The sequence below is a fragment of the Pistacia vera genome, unplaced genomic scaffold (assembly GCF_008641045.1).
Source record: "Pistacia vera cultivar Batoury unplaced genomic scaffold, PisVer_v2 Contig170, whole genome shotgun sequence".
In the NCBI taxonomy this organism is placed as follows: Eukaryota; Viridiplantae; Streptophyta; class Magnoliopsida; order Sapindales; family Anacardiaceae; genus Pistacia; species Pistacia vera.
In genome coordinates this window covers 240273-255652 of record NW_022195790.1, presented here as the reverse complement: position 1 = coordinate 255652, position 15380 = coordinate 240273, and the positions used below count along the sequence as shown (strand labels likewise).

The following is a 15380-nucleotide window of genomic DNA, read 5'->3' as shown; positions in this document are numbered from 1 at the left end:
GGTCCAACCGGTTGGACCGGCCGGTCCGATCCAATACTTAAAATATAGAAGTTCTGTATTTTAAGTTTTGGTTTTTCAGATGCAAAGATGGACAAAACTTGCATATGCGTAAGAGTTAGGTTAATTTTTTATTGATAGAAATGAATCGATGCAGTTTTCTGTTTTTCCAAACTGGAAAACCGATTTTGAATATTATATCACAGTTTAAAACATTAACAATACTAAGATACAACTCAAAATTTGAATTTTATATCAATTTCCGGAAATTAGATTTGGATCACAATTCAATCAAACCCGGTTTTTTTATTTATTTACTCAGAAAATGAACTTTGTCAAGTCATTTCCAGTGGCAGAAAACACTAGCATACCAAGTAACATTCAGGTTTATTTAAGGGTTTATTGACATTACTTTTTCTTGCAAATATAGAATGTTGGAATATTTGCATAGAAAATCTCCAATTAGCTATGCAATATTTATCACCTCATACTCATGGCAAATTCTGAGAGGTGGTTGCTTTGAAACTGGCCTTTCTTCAGACCACAGCTCCAAATTTACTGTCCCTGTTCCCCAGTGGATGAAACACTTGTAAACCTCCTTGGCGTTAAACCGATTCACGAGTCCCACACCAAGGCACTTATCGACAAGCATCCATTCGCCTGGAATGAAAATCACAATGAAACCTAATGAATCAATAAGAAAAAAACCATTTTGCGGGAAAGCAACAGGGCATTTGATGATTCTAAGCAATGTTTCCTCTTTTGGATTTTATCCGAAGTGCACTAACCACTATAATCACTCACAAACTTTGAAACATTCAAACAAAGACGAAAAAGAACATAACCGGACGCAGATTAGAGATAGTTTCAGATTTCTTCAAGGTATTTCTGAAAAATCTATGAGAAGCACATTCTAACAGAGACGGAAACAAAACTTATTTATGTTAATCCTTATGTTCTCTCGTTTATTGATTTCTCAATGGTCCCCTAATATTTTATTCTAGTTGATACCTTATGGAAATAATGTTAATGAAAACGATGATAATAATAATAAAAAAATAAATATAAAGAAAATATAAAGTATCACCATTAGGCAGAAGGTCTCCTTCAAAAAACTGTTCTTCAGATTCAGGCCAAACTTCATGCTTAGACCCATTGACGGAAGTAAATGAGACAAAAGATTCTGTGGGATGCAGAAGGTTGAATGTTGGATGGACTCTTATGCAAATCAGCCTGTACAGAAAATACTTTGTTAAGAGTACGCAACTATGCATGATGTTAATAAAAGAACCAAAATGGACAGAGGTACATATATCACCAAATGATTCAAAATTAGCATTTTTACCAGTAACCATTCCAAAGACAAAAAACAGAAAACAATACAAATTGGAACATACCTTGAAAATCCACCAGAACCGGCACCAACTTTGCGAGCTTTAATATTAGAATCAATTTGAAAGACCTTTGGATTACTTTTAGGGATGGTTAACTGCCGGTGAAGAACCAACCCACCACCAATATCAAGTTCTAAAAGAAGTGATTCCTCCTCTCCAGCATCATGCACAGGATCCCTCCTACAGAAACATAAAACAAGAGAAAAAGAACATTGGAGTAAGCATCTACTTCTATTAGCTTGGTTTTCTCCAATGCCATCTAAATAAAGTGAACACCTCTTAGACCAATTTGCTAACAACTCATACAGATCGATAACTCCCTTACAAATATCTCTATGCAGGTCCATGTTAATCAAATAATATATCAGAAATATTCTTGGTTATTTAAAATTATGCTCCTACAAAAAGGAAGGTAGTTTTCGATGTATTGGTTGGCAACTCACTCTATCACATTGTAGTTAGCAACTCACTCTATCACATTGTATTCCTCAGTACATCCAATAGACCGGTATTCAGTACCACAATACTCTTCATATCCATTAATCTCAATCCTGCTGTGAAGCCACTGAGATCCTGTGAATACAAATAAATTTGAAGTCGAATGATCAGCATGTAAGATCACATACACCACATTAGGAATATTCAAACAGGCTCCGGCATATGCTATTGTTAGAGTGTGTGCAAGCAAGCATGTGTAACTTAAAAATGAACTTGACTCTTGATCTCTAAATTGTACACCACACAACAGATTACATGAAATGCATTACCTGAAGGGAGGTGTTCCATGGAAATAATTCTACCCCCAATCCAAGGAACAACTTTAAGAGCCCAATCACCACTTTTCAGTTCAATGGGGGTTTTTGAAAGTTCCGTTCCCTTTTGCCCAGAAACCTTTTCCAAATCTGGAATTGGCTTAGCATTTTCTGCAGTGAACAAACTCCTCATTAGAATCAATGGATACATTGACTAATTGAAATCAGCTGCACTATATGAAGCTAGTTTTAATGAAAGTTCCAGATACAATTAAAAGGGGAAAAAAAGACAAAAAGAAAAAAAAAAAGAGTGAGTAACAGACAACAACGGCTAAACAATATTTACCCAAACGAGTCTTGTATTGCTCTTTACTAGCTGATACTAGATTAGAAACTTCATTTTCTGAAGGCAGTATAATTTGCAAAGCCTCTCCATCCGTCCCCCAGGTATCAATCTGTTTGAGGAAAGTTGAATTATGATAAAACCTAAGAAGAGATGCTAACACATAACGTAGACTCTCAATGAATGTAAGACTCACCATTGTGCCTTCACCAAGCAATAACTTGACATTCAGACGTCGTTGTGGCCTCTTCCAAGATCCTTCAGTTCCAGAAATTCTAACAGTAACCACTGACTCTTGAAGCTCAGCCACATAGTGTGTCAGTAGTTATTGACCTTCAGTGAATCCATATCCATCACCATCATCTTCAAATAAAATGCCTTTTGCTTTTCCTGCAAGCGATAAGAACCAAGTTATTAGCAGCTTGGCAACGAGGATAATATCATTGCAGTAGGTTGGAAGAGTTAATCAAACTTTACTTAACAAGTCAAAAAGAAATATTAAGGCACATTAATGTGCAATTTATCCAGTAGATTTCATCACATTTGATAATTTCAAGTTACATAAAAAGACTCTGGTATAACATGTTTCCTGATGGTGAAATCAATTTGAGCAAGCTCCAAAATTCATGTTCGGGCGTTTCAAAGTTCACAGTTTTAATATATAAATACAAAAAATTCAGGATAAAGATGCAGAAACTATTAAATAGAGGTTCTATTCTTGTACTGAAAACATTGAATGCATCAAAATTACCACTTTCATCTAAAGCCACAAGAAGTGTCAGTCATCTGATGGATCAGATTCACCAACATGCTGATGAGGAGGACCTACAGGTACAATAGATCCGCCTTGCAATAATGCTGGTAATTCTGATATACCCAAAATAAATAACACTCTAAAAACTCAGGAAAAGATAAGGAGAATGGGATAGAACTCTAAAAGATGAAGATACATTCGTCCACGACATACCGGATGTGAGTCATCAAAATCGAAACTTTGCCAAATTCCCTTCGGCAATGTACCTGTAACTTATCCAAGCTCTGTCAGGCATGGAACTAATGAAGAAGAAATTGCGAGGTTAGTATATTTAAAGTAAGAACATAAAGTTCTCTCAATTAACTCTACTCTCAACAGCATATGGTGCCATGTTAGCAAGAGCATCCAGCAGTAGAAATTCAAACAATTTCAATATATAATCTAAAATGAAGAAGATCAAATCTGATACTGAAGATAAGAAGGAACTATCGCAAACTTTTGTGACACTGAAGCCTGTATCTTGAAAAGCAATCTTCAGCAGCATATGAAAAACACATTTGAATATGGAAAGTTTAAAAATTCAAAAATTATATGCTTAAACTTAAGTGTTACAAATATATCAAAAGGAATAAAAAAAAAAAAAAAAATGGAAAATTAAGACATGCAAATACAACGTACTCTACTGTCCACTAGTATTCCATCTCTGAAGGAAGAGAGCAAGTACCTTGCACAAACTAACGTGACCCAACAAAAATGAATTTTCACCTGTTCTCAAGCTGGGATCTTTTGGATCTGCACAACAAATACTATTTTTAAATCTCACATTTAAAAGAGTAACATAATTCATGACTCCTCAATGGAACCAGATTAATCAAACCACATATAGACCTACCACAAAAAAAGGTAGAGTTGCCCCGGAACGCCGGTTGTATGAGCAATATAAAGAGAGTGTATGTGTGGTAAAGCGTTAGCGCCTCCGTAACCAGGCGACAAACTTCTTCACACTGGTCAACAGAATGTAGTTAGTCTTAGATATTATTGGCAGTGAATAAAATCTAAACTCAAAATAGAATCATGGCAATTTTAACCCAAATAAAAATAACATAATCTAAGTGACTACAAGGGAAGGATTCAGGCAGTGACTTCTACTCATTTTATATAAATTTCTTCATCCAGCTCAATTTGTTGGACTACTCGCTATACATAGTTTAATTTCCCTAGCTCTTGGCTTTGCCTTGACATCATATTGTTCACAGTGCAGTTAAGTTAATGTTGCTTCAATCTGTCCTCAGGGAGCAGTTCTGCAATATTATTTCCCTTTGTTGAATTTATTTGCCTTTCCCTTCGCCTCCAGCTTTATACAATTCAGATGATGACTAAATGGTACTAGCATCTGTTATTCCCTGGGACAATTCATTTCTTTTGAGGATGAGCACATATTTCAATCAAGAGTTTCAGCAAAGTAATGCACCGTGGTTGTCACCACAATTACTGAGATGTTTCTGCTCCGCATACTCTAGTTAAGGAATTACAATCCTCCCCCCTTTACTGTGATAACGAAATGCTATACAAATTGTGAGTAATTTGGTTCAGTGGCAAACACACCGCATCAAATCAGTTGCCTTTACTTAGTCAGCATTATCTTGCTTAATATTCTTGCTACCCATCTCCTAAAAGGATTTTCGAAAGATATAGACTCAAGATTTCTTTCATATACTAGAAGCTCTGAAGTATGATGTATTAATGGTGTTTAAGAGAAGCAAAGGATTTTATTTTTTGTAATTATTTAGAGCAATATTTCTGTATATTGTGAGGTCTACACATGCTACACTTACCTTCCACATATATTTGAGTTTGATCACTGATAAACAATAGTTCAACAATAATTATTCTTATAACTCTAATTGTAAGACTTGACATAGTTTATTATTGAAGTAACCTGCATATTAAGTTTGCAACCGAAAGAAGGTAATTATCAAATTGCTTTACAGAAAGACCAAGCTTTGGACAAACCTCCACACCAAAAAGCCAGGGTTCATGGTCATTAGTGCCAGTGTCAAGTGCCCACGACAAAAAGGAAACATGCACCGACACCCATCCACCGTCCAAAAGTTTGGTGTTTGCGTTTCCTCGAATCCACCAATATCAGGTCCTGAAAGTGGTTGGCCACTGAGTCCCTGAACACAAATAAACCATGTATTAAAGCATAGAAATTACCAATTCCACTGCAGCTAAGGATCACAACTGATTCCACTGGCATTTACAATGAAACATGCCTCTATAGTTTGCTAAGTTGAGAAACTACAGAAGGTGCATTATGGAGGAAAGAATAGAGAAAAGCACAACTATAACAGAATACAAAGACACAATATATTTAGTGCTTTAAACATGCTTCCTGCAAACAGCAAAAAACATCCAAATTTACTTACCAATTGAGTACCATGGAAATAGACATATGAAGGTGCTCCCAAGTTGAAAGATATCTCCCGTCCTGTTGCAGCATATCTCTGGCTACCAACAAATCCAGCTCTGGTGAGAACAAAAGGACCTTATTTTTACATTAATTCTTGCCTTCAGTGTAGATCTTGCCATTAACATGCCATATACCTAATATCAGCAACCAATATCAAGAAATCAAGTTTCGAAATATAGTAATGCGAAAGTACAAACAAGTACAACCACATAAAAAAATAATTTATAGTGGATGGCTATCATTGTGCTGGCAAAACTTTACAGGATTAAAGAGGATGTATTCAAGTATAAATTGCTGAGCAAAAAATTTGCAGCATGTATATGAAAGCTACCAGACAGGCTGAAGCTATACATTGTGATAGTGAGAATGATTCTGGCAATTTCCAAGTTCTTATCTCCATTGTGAATGTGCTCTCAGGCATTGTCTTCGTTACTGACTGAAGAAGAATATAATGAGACCACTATACAAATGATGAAAGCCCATCAAGCAGATGCAACTGTAAGATTACCTTAAAAACAGTTGCTCATTCATATCGTTCCATATACCATCGACCCCCATTAGAAACAAAATCCTTAACCAGACTGCCCACCAAGAACGAGTTTTGATTGTGTAAAGTCAGGGAAGACACAGGACCAGGCCATACCTCCCCTGAAATATAAACATGAGTAACTTTAACACCCCTCAACATGGATTTAAGATTTAATACCATTAAATTAGAAAATATACCACAAAAGGTGTCCCGTCTGCCTTTAATCCGACGTCACTTTTTGCTCCGCTATCATAGACAAATAACCATCTTCATGCTTAATTCCAGGATCAAGCATCCAGATTGCTTTGAAGCCAATATGGTAGATCCTTTACCAAAGATTTCGGATCTGAGAAATGCTCCTGCAAGAAATCATTATAACACATTTCCGTCAAAATGATACTATTAGATTTGTCTTTCGCCAAGAGTCCCTCTTTATTTCTTTTTATTCTTGCATAAAAACATCTTTCTAATAATAATTAAAAAAAAAAAAAAAAACCTGAAGAACATAACAACAATTATATAGGGAGGTTTATCAATTCCAAAATGTATACCAATCACAAGTATTGCAGTTGTCATCCATACCTTGTCAAAAGTAAAACACCGAAAACCATCCATGTAGTCATATCCATCCATATGACATCACATGGTATCCCCTTCTCGCAACGTTTTGCTAACCTGCAAATACAAATTGGATTAATAACGAGAACATGTTCAAAAACAGAAGCGTCTACAAAGCAAAGGGGTAAACAACTTTTAAAAGTTGTTTTCTTCATAAATAACAACAATCAGAAAGAGAACCTCATTTAGAGACTGCATTAGTCAATCTTGGTCAATAAGAACAAAAAGATACCAACCTCAAGAACTCTCTTATCAGAATCATAACTCCAACGGCACTGGTGATAGCCTAAGGACCATTTTGGTGGCATAAATATGGTTCCTAATGAGAAAGCCATCAATTATACAGCATTAGTCCATCAGATTAACAATTAAGAACCAAATGAAAGAAGATTCAAAGAGCTCCTAAACATTAATCTAATTGCCAAAAGGCAGCTATTCTAAACAAATGATAAGCGATGACAATGCAAAATTGAAGACCCTTTTGTCATGACCATCACCACTTGCACCAGACCCGTTGGAGTTACAAATAAAGTGTGCCTGTAATTTACTCTTTAGACAGTAAATTACAGGCACACTCAAGGAAACAAGGCCATGTACAGATCAGGACTTATAAATAATAATATAGATGATGAATTTAAATTAGTCAACCCATCAAGCGCAAATGCCAAGTCAGAGACTTGGTGTTACTCAAACTTTTTAATCTGACAAACTAATATTTGTTATTAAAAATGAGCAGAAGACACCAAAACCCAAACCATATCTACTTTTCTTAGAGAATTTAAGCTTTTGAACATATATATATGCAGTTATGCTTTCAGTAATTTGCACATACAGAACATCAAATCCTAAAACAATTATGAAATAGCGATACGTAAGTGTCTTGACTAGAACATCCTACTTTTTTTACAGTAAGTCTCCACATGATTATCAAATTCAACTGGTTATTAATACATACTATATCATATCTTCCAGTGTTCAACAAACCGAATTTCAGTAAGACAAGTGTCTCAGAAATAAAATTTTAAATGGCATTTGATTCTGTTTCCATATCATCTAACTCACTTTTATATACAACAAAGATTATATAGATGAAAAGAAAACAAAATCACATCATTTTTTTTCCATTACACAAACATCAAGAACATGACAACCACAAAAGAGTAAAAGTGTTGCACATGTACCAATAAATAATGGAAGTCATCGTGGCATCCTAAAAACATACGAAGAAATGGAGATTACCAGTTGCATGAGACAGGGAAACCAAAACAGCAGACGGAGAAGTAAAAGGACCAAATGTTATCACGGGATATGGGGATGGAGCAATGAGCTGTATATTTAATTCTTTCCTCAGATCAATCTGCCAGCAAAGAATGGGGTGGTGGACCATTAAAATGTATAAACATATGTAAATCATAAAGTTTCAAAAGGCCCTGAGTCCATGAACACAAAATAAACCATGTATTAAGCATAGAAATTACCAATTCCACTGCAGCTAAGATCACAACTGATTCCACTGGCATTTCAATGAAACATGCAGCTCTATAGTTTGCTAAGTTGAGAAACCAGAAGGTGCATTTATGGAGGAAGAATAAAGAAAAGCACAACTTATAAAAGAATACAAAGACACAATATATTTAGTGCTTTAAACATGCTTCCTGCAAACAGCAAAAAACATCCAAATTTACTTACCAATTGAAGTACCATGGAAATAGACATATGAAGGTGTCCCAAGGTGAAGATTATCTCCGTCCATGTTGCAGCATATCTCTGTACCAACAAATCCAGCTCTGGTGAGAACAAAAGGAAGCTATTTTTATCAGCTAATTTCATGCCTCATGTGTAGATCTTGCCATTAACATGCCATATACCTAATATCAGCAACCATATCAAGAAATCAAGTTTCGAAATATCAGGAATGCAGAAAGTACAAACAAGTACAACCATCATAAAAAAAATTATAATGGATGGCTCATTGCTGGCAAAACTTTTACAGGATTAAGAGGATGTTTCAGTATAAATTCGAGCAAAAAAATTTGCAGCATGTAATATGAAAGCTACCAGACTAGGCTGAAGACCATACATTGTGATAGTGAGAATGATTTGGGAATTTCCAAGTTCTTTATCTCCATTGTGAATGTTGCTCTCAGGCATTGTCTTCCTTACCGACTGAAAGAAGAATATAATGAGAACACTATACAAATAGATGAAAGCCCATCAAGCAGATGCAACCGTAAGATACCTTAAAAACAGTTGGCTCATTCATATCGTTCCATATACCATCGACCCCATTAGAAACAAAAACCTTAACCAGACTTGCCCACCAAGAACGAGTTTTGATTGTGTAAAGTCAGGGAAGACACAAGGACAGGCCATACCTCCCCTGAAATATAAACATGAGTATCTTAACACCCTCAACATGGATTTAAGATTTAATACCATTAAATTAAAATATACCAACAAAAGGTGCCCTCTGCCTTTCTAATCCAGACGTCACTTTTTGCTCCGCTATCATAGACAAAATAACCATCTCATGCTTAATTCCAGGATCAAGCATCCAGATGCTTTGAAGCCAATATGGTGGAGATCCTTACCAAAGATTTCGGATCTGAGAATCCTGCAAGAAATCATTATAACACATTTCCGAGTCAAAATGATACTATTAGATTTGTCTTTCGCCAAGAGTCCTCTTTTTTCTTTATTCTGCAAAAACATCTTTCTAATAATAATTAAAAAAAAAAAAATCTGAAAGAAACATAACAACAATTTATATGGAGGTTTATCAATTCCAAATGTATACCAATCAACAAGAGTATTGAGTTGTCATCCATACCTTGTCAAAGTTAAACAACGAAAACCATCCATGTAGTCATATCCATCATATGACATCACATGGTATACCCTTCTCGCGAAACGTTTTGCTAACCTGCAAATCAACGATTACTCTACTGTCCACTAGTATTCCATCTCTGAAGGAAGAGAGCAAGTACCTTGCACAAACTAAAAGTGGACCCAACAAAAATGAATTTTCAAGCGTTCTCAAGCTGGGATCTTTTGGATCTGCACAAGCAAATACATATTTTTAAATCTCACATTTAAAAGAGTAACATAATTCATGAGGCTCCTCAATGGAACCAGATTAATCAAACCACATATAGACCTACCAGCAAAAAAAGGTAGGAGTTGCCACCGGAACGCCAGTTGTATGAGCAATATAAAAGAGAGTGTATATGTGTGGTAAAAGGCGGTAGCGCCTCCGTAAGGCCAGGCGACAAACTTCTTCACACTGGTCAACAGAACTGTAGTTAGTCTTAGATATTAAAATTGGCAGTGAATAAAATCTAAACTCAAAATAGAATCATGGCAATTTTAACCCAAATAAAAATAACAATAATCTAAGTGACTACAAGGGAAGGATTCAGGCAGTGACTTCTACTCATTTTATATAAATTTCTTCAGTCCAGCTCAATATTTGTTGGACTACTCGCTATACATAGTTTAATTTCCCTAGCTCTTGGCTTTGCCTTGACATCATATTGTTCACAGTGCTAGTTAAGTTAATGTTTCTCTCAATCTGTCCTCAGGGAGCAGTTCTGCAATATTATTTATCCCTTTTTGATATTTTATTTGCCTTTCCCTTCGTCCTCCAGCTTTATACCAATTCAGATGATGACTAAATGGTACTAGCATCTGTTATTCCCTGGGACAATTCATTTCTTTTGAGGATGAGCACATATTTCAATCAAGAGTTTCAGCAAAGTAATGCACCTTGGTTGTCACCACAATTACTGAGATGTTTCTGCTCCGGCATACTCTAGTTAAGGAATTACAATCCTCCCCCCTTTACTGTGATAACGGAAATGCTATACAAATTGTGAGTAATTTGGTTCAGTGAGCAAACACACCGCATCAAATCAGTTGCCTTTTACTTAGTCAGCATTATCTTGCTTAAATATTCTTGCTACCCATCTCCTAAAAGGATTTTCGAAGTATATAAGACATTTTCAAGATTTCTTTCATATACTAGAAGCTCTGAAGTATGATGTATTAATGGTGTTTAAGAGAAGCAAAGGATTTTATTTTTTGTAAGTATTTAGAGCAATATTTCTGTATATTGTGAGGTCTACACATGCTACACTTACCTTCCAACATATATTTGAGTTTGATCACTGATAAACAATAGTTCAACAATAATTATTCTTATAACTCTAATATGTAAGACTGCTGAAATAGTTATTAATTGAAGTAACCTGCATATTGAAGTTTGCAACCAGAAAGAAGGTAATTATCAAATTGCTTTACAGAAAGACCAAGCTTTGGACAAACCTCCACACCAAAAGACCAGGGTTCATGGTCATTAGTGTCAGTGTCAGAGTGCCCACGACAAAAAGGAAACATGGCACCGACACCCATCCACCGTCCAAAAAGTTTGGGTGTTGCGTTTCCAGCGAATCCACCAATATCAGGTCCTGAAAGTGGTTGGCCACTGAGTCCCTGAACACAAAATAAACCATTATTAAAGCATAGAAATTACCAATTCCACTGCAGCTAAGGATCACAACTGATTCCACTGGCATTTACAATGAAACATGCCTCTATAGTTTGCTAAGTTGAGAACTACAGAAGGTGGCATTATGGAGAAAGAATAGAGAAAAGCACAACTATAACAGAATACAAAGACACAATATATTTAGTGCTTTAAACATGCTTCCTGCAAACAGCAAAAACATCCAAATTTACTTACCAATTGAAGTACCATGGAAATAGACATATGAAGGTGCTCCCAAGTTGAAAGATATCTCCCGTCCTGTTGCAGCATATCTCTGGCTACCACAAATCCAGCTCTGGTGAGAACAAAAGGACCTTATTTTTACAGTCTATTCATGCCTTCACGTGTAGATCTTGCCATTAACATGCCATATACCTAATATCAGCAACCAATATCAAGAAATCAAGTTTCGAAATATACGTAATGCGAAAGTACAAACAAGTACAACCACATAAAAAAATAATTTATTAGTGGATGGCTATCATTGTGCTGGCAAAACTTTACAGGATTAAAGAGGATGTATTCAAGTATAAATGCTGAGCAAAAAAATTTGCAGCATGTACTATGAAAGCTACCAGACAGGACTGAAGACTATACATTGTGATAGTGAGAATGATTCTGGCAATTTCCAAGTTCTTCATCTCCATTGTGAATGTGCTCTCAGGCATTGTCTTCGTTACTGACTGAAGAAGAATATAATGAGACCACTATACAAATGATGAAAGCCCATCAAGCAGATGCAACTGTAAGATTACCTTAAAAACAGTTGCTCATTCATATCGTTCCATATACCATCGACCCCATTAGAAACAAAATCCTTAACCAGACTGCCCACCAAGAACGAGTTTTGATTGTGTAAAGTCAGGGAAGACAACAGGACCAGGCCATACCTCCCTGAAATATAAACATGAGTAACTTTAACACCCTCAACATGGATTTAAGATTTAATACCATAAATTAGAAAATATACCAACAAAAGGTGTCCCGTCTGCCTTTCTAATCCGACGTCACTTTTGCTCCGCTATCATAGACAAATAACCATCTTCATGCTTAATTCCAGGATCAAGCATCCAGATTGCTTTGAAGCCAATATGGTAAGATCTTTACCAAAGATTTCGGATCTGAGAAATGCTCCTGCAAGAATCATTATAACACATTTCCTGTCAAAATGATACTATTAGATTTGTCTTTCGCCAAGAGTCCCTCTTTATTTCTTTTTATTCTTGCATAAAAACATCTTTCTAATAATAATTAAAAAAAAAAAAAAAAACCTGAAGAACATAACAACAATTATATAGGAGGTTTATCAATTCCAAAATGTATACAATCACAAGTATTGCAGTTGTCATCCATACCTTGTCAAAAGTAAAACACCGAAAACCTCCATGTAGTCGATATCCATCCATATACATCACATGGTATCCCTTCTCGCAACGTTTTGCTAACCTGCAAATACAAATTGGATTAATAACAGAACATGTTCAAAACAGAAGCGTCTACAAAGCAAAGGGGTAACAACTTTTAAAAGTTGTTTTCTTCATAATAACAACAATCAGAAAGAGAACCTCATTTAGAGCCTGCATTAGTCATCTTGGTCATAAACAAAAAGATACCAACCTCAAGAACTCTCTTATCAATCATAACTCCAACGGCACTGGTGATAGCCTAAGGACCATTTTGGTGGCATAAAATATGGTTCCTAATGAGAAAGCCATCAATTATACAGCATTATTCCATCGGATTAACAATTAAGAACCAAATGAAAGAAGATTCAAAGAGCTCCTAACACTTAATCTAATTGCCAAAAGGCAGCTATTCTAAACAAATGATAAGCGATGACAATGCAAAATTGAAGACCCTTTGTCAGACCATCACCACTTGCACCAGACCCGTTGGAGTTACAAATAAGTGTGCCTGTAATTTACTCTTTAGACAGTAATTACAGGCACACTCAAGGAAACAGGCCATGTACAATCAGGACTTATAAATAATATATAGATGATGAATTTAAATTAGTCAACCCATCAAGCGCAAATGCCAAGTCAGAGACTTGTGTGTACTCAAACTTTTTAATCTCACAACTATTATTTGTTATTAAAAATGAGCAGAAACACCAAAACCCAAACCATATCTACTTTTCTTAGAGAATTTAAGCTTTTGAACTATATATATGCAGTTCTTTCAGTAATTTGCACATACAGAACATAAATCCTAAACAATTATGAAATAGCGATACGTAAGTGTCTTGACTAGAACACCTACTTTTTTACAGTAAGTCTCCACATGATTATCAAATTCAACTGGTTATTAATACATACTATATCTATCTTCCAGTGTTCAACAAACCGAATTTCAGTAACAAGTGTCTCAGAAATAAAATTTTAAATGGCATTTGATTCTGTTTCCATATCATCTAACTCACTTTTATATACAACAAAGATTATATAGATGAAAGAAAACAAAATCACATCATTTTTTTTCCATTACCAAACATCAAGAACATGACAACCACAAAAGAGTAAAAGTGTTGCACATGTACCAATAAATATGGAAGTCATCATGCATCAAAAAACATACGAAGAAATGGAGATTACCAGTTGCATGAGACAGGGAAACCAAAACAGCAGACGGAGAAGTAAAGGACCAAATGTTATCACGGATATGGGGAGTGAGCAATGAGCTGTATAGTTGATTCTTTCCTCGATCAATCTGCCAGCAAAGAATGGGGTGGTGGACCATTAAAATGTATAAACATAATAAATCATAAAGTTTCAAAACTAAAAAATTGGAAAGCACCCAACAAAAGTAACTAAGCTCTTCCATGTTGGTCAACCGTCTTGATACTAGGATGGGCCACATTGTTCCCAAAAGTTTAGTTAAGAAATAACGGAATAATAACTAACAATCTTCACAAGCAACATAAAACCAATGGACACCACACCTCACATCGCCGTGTGTGTCACGAATTCCCAATGCCTCTCCATTTGGAAGAACAGCAAGCACCCAGGGATGTGACTAGTACAGGGATGTAGTCCCAGGACCGTAACCACATCAGCTCTATTCCATGTGAAAATCTACAGAAAGGACCGTCAAAATTTAGAGAACAGAAATATTTTTTGGCTATTGGTATTAAAAAAATTTCTGAAAACAAAACTCCCTCTCTTTCCTGTCCGTTCTAGCTGCCCACGACTTCCCCATTCCATAAAACGACGTACCAACAGGAAGCTAACAGAACCAAATTCATCACAAACAAGGTAGAGTTAAACACATAACAACTACCATAGTTATACGCATCACAAAAGCATTTTAGAAAGTAAAATGAGCTAAAAAATAATACAGTACTGGCCTCGTTTGACAATCTGCTGTCCCATATGAGATTGATACGTTGGGGTATATAAGGGGCCTTGTGAGTCATGATTGGCGTGTCCCTATCCTTGTTATTTACAAAAGAAAGACTGGGATATGCTGCATCTCTGTCATCAGCAGAACAATCAATCGGAAAACTCCATCCTCCAAGATAGGTTAAAAAATCATATCCCCTGAAATTGCATCTGCGGTGATCACCTCCCTAGGTGATCGCCCATTTTAGCTATCACTCTTCCACCGGTCAATTTCTTGTTTAGTTTTCCACTTTCTGCATGTCAAAAATAGCATTGGGACTTACGTTGCATTTTTCTTTGTTTTAAGTCTAAATGTACAATTAACTAAATTTTGAATATGTACGAATGCATGTGTCTAATGATGTGCTTACTATTTTCTCTCGTTAAACCAAAGAGTTCATATTTCTTTTTCTATAATTGAACATCAGCAAACAATTCTACATAATTGTCCTCCAAATGATAAGTATCATGGTTATACTTATATAATTTGTTAGTAAAATTTTGAAACCAACAGTTTAACCATAATAATTATATATTATAGTTCAGCTATTTTATTGATATATTACATAATTTTTTTTTTTTAATTATATAAGT

General features: G+C 35.5%; 1 pseudogene; it reads right to left on the bottom strand.

The window, feature by feature from the left end:
* Positions 1-268: 268 nt before the first annotated feature.
* Positions 269-15021, bottom strand: LOC116125731 (annotated as a pseudogene).
* Between the last annotated feature and the right edge of the window lie 359 nt (positions 15022-15380).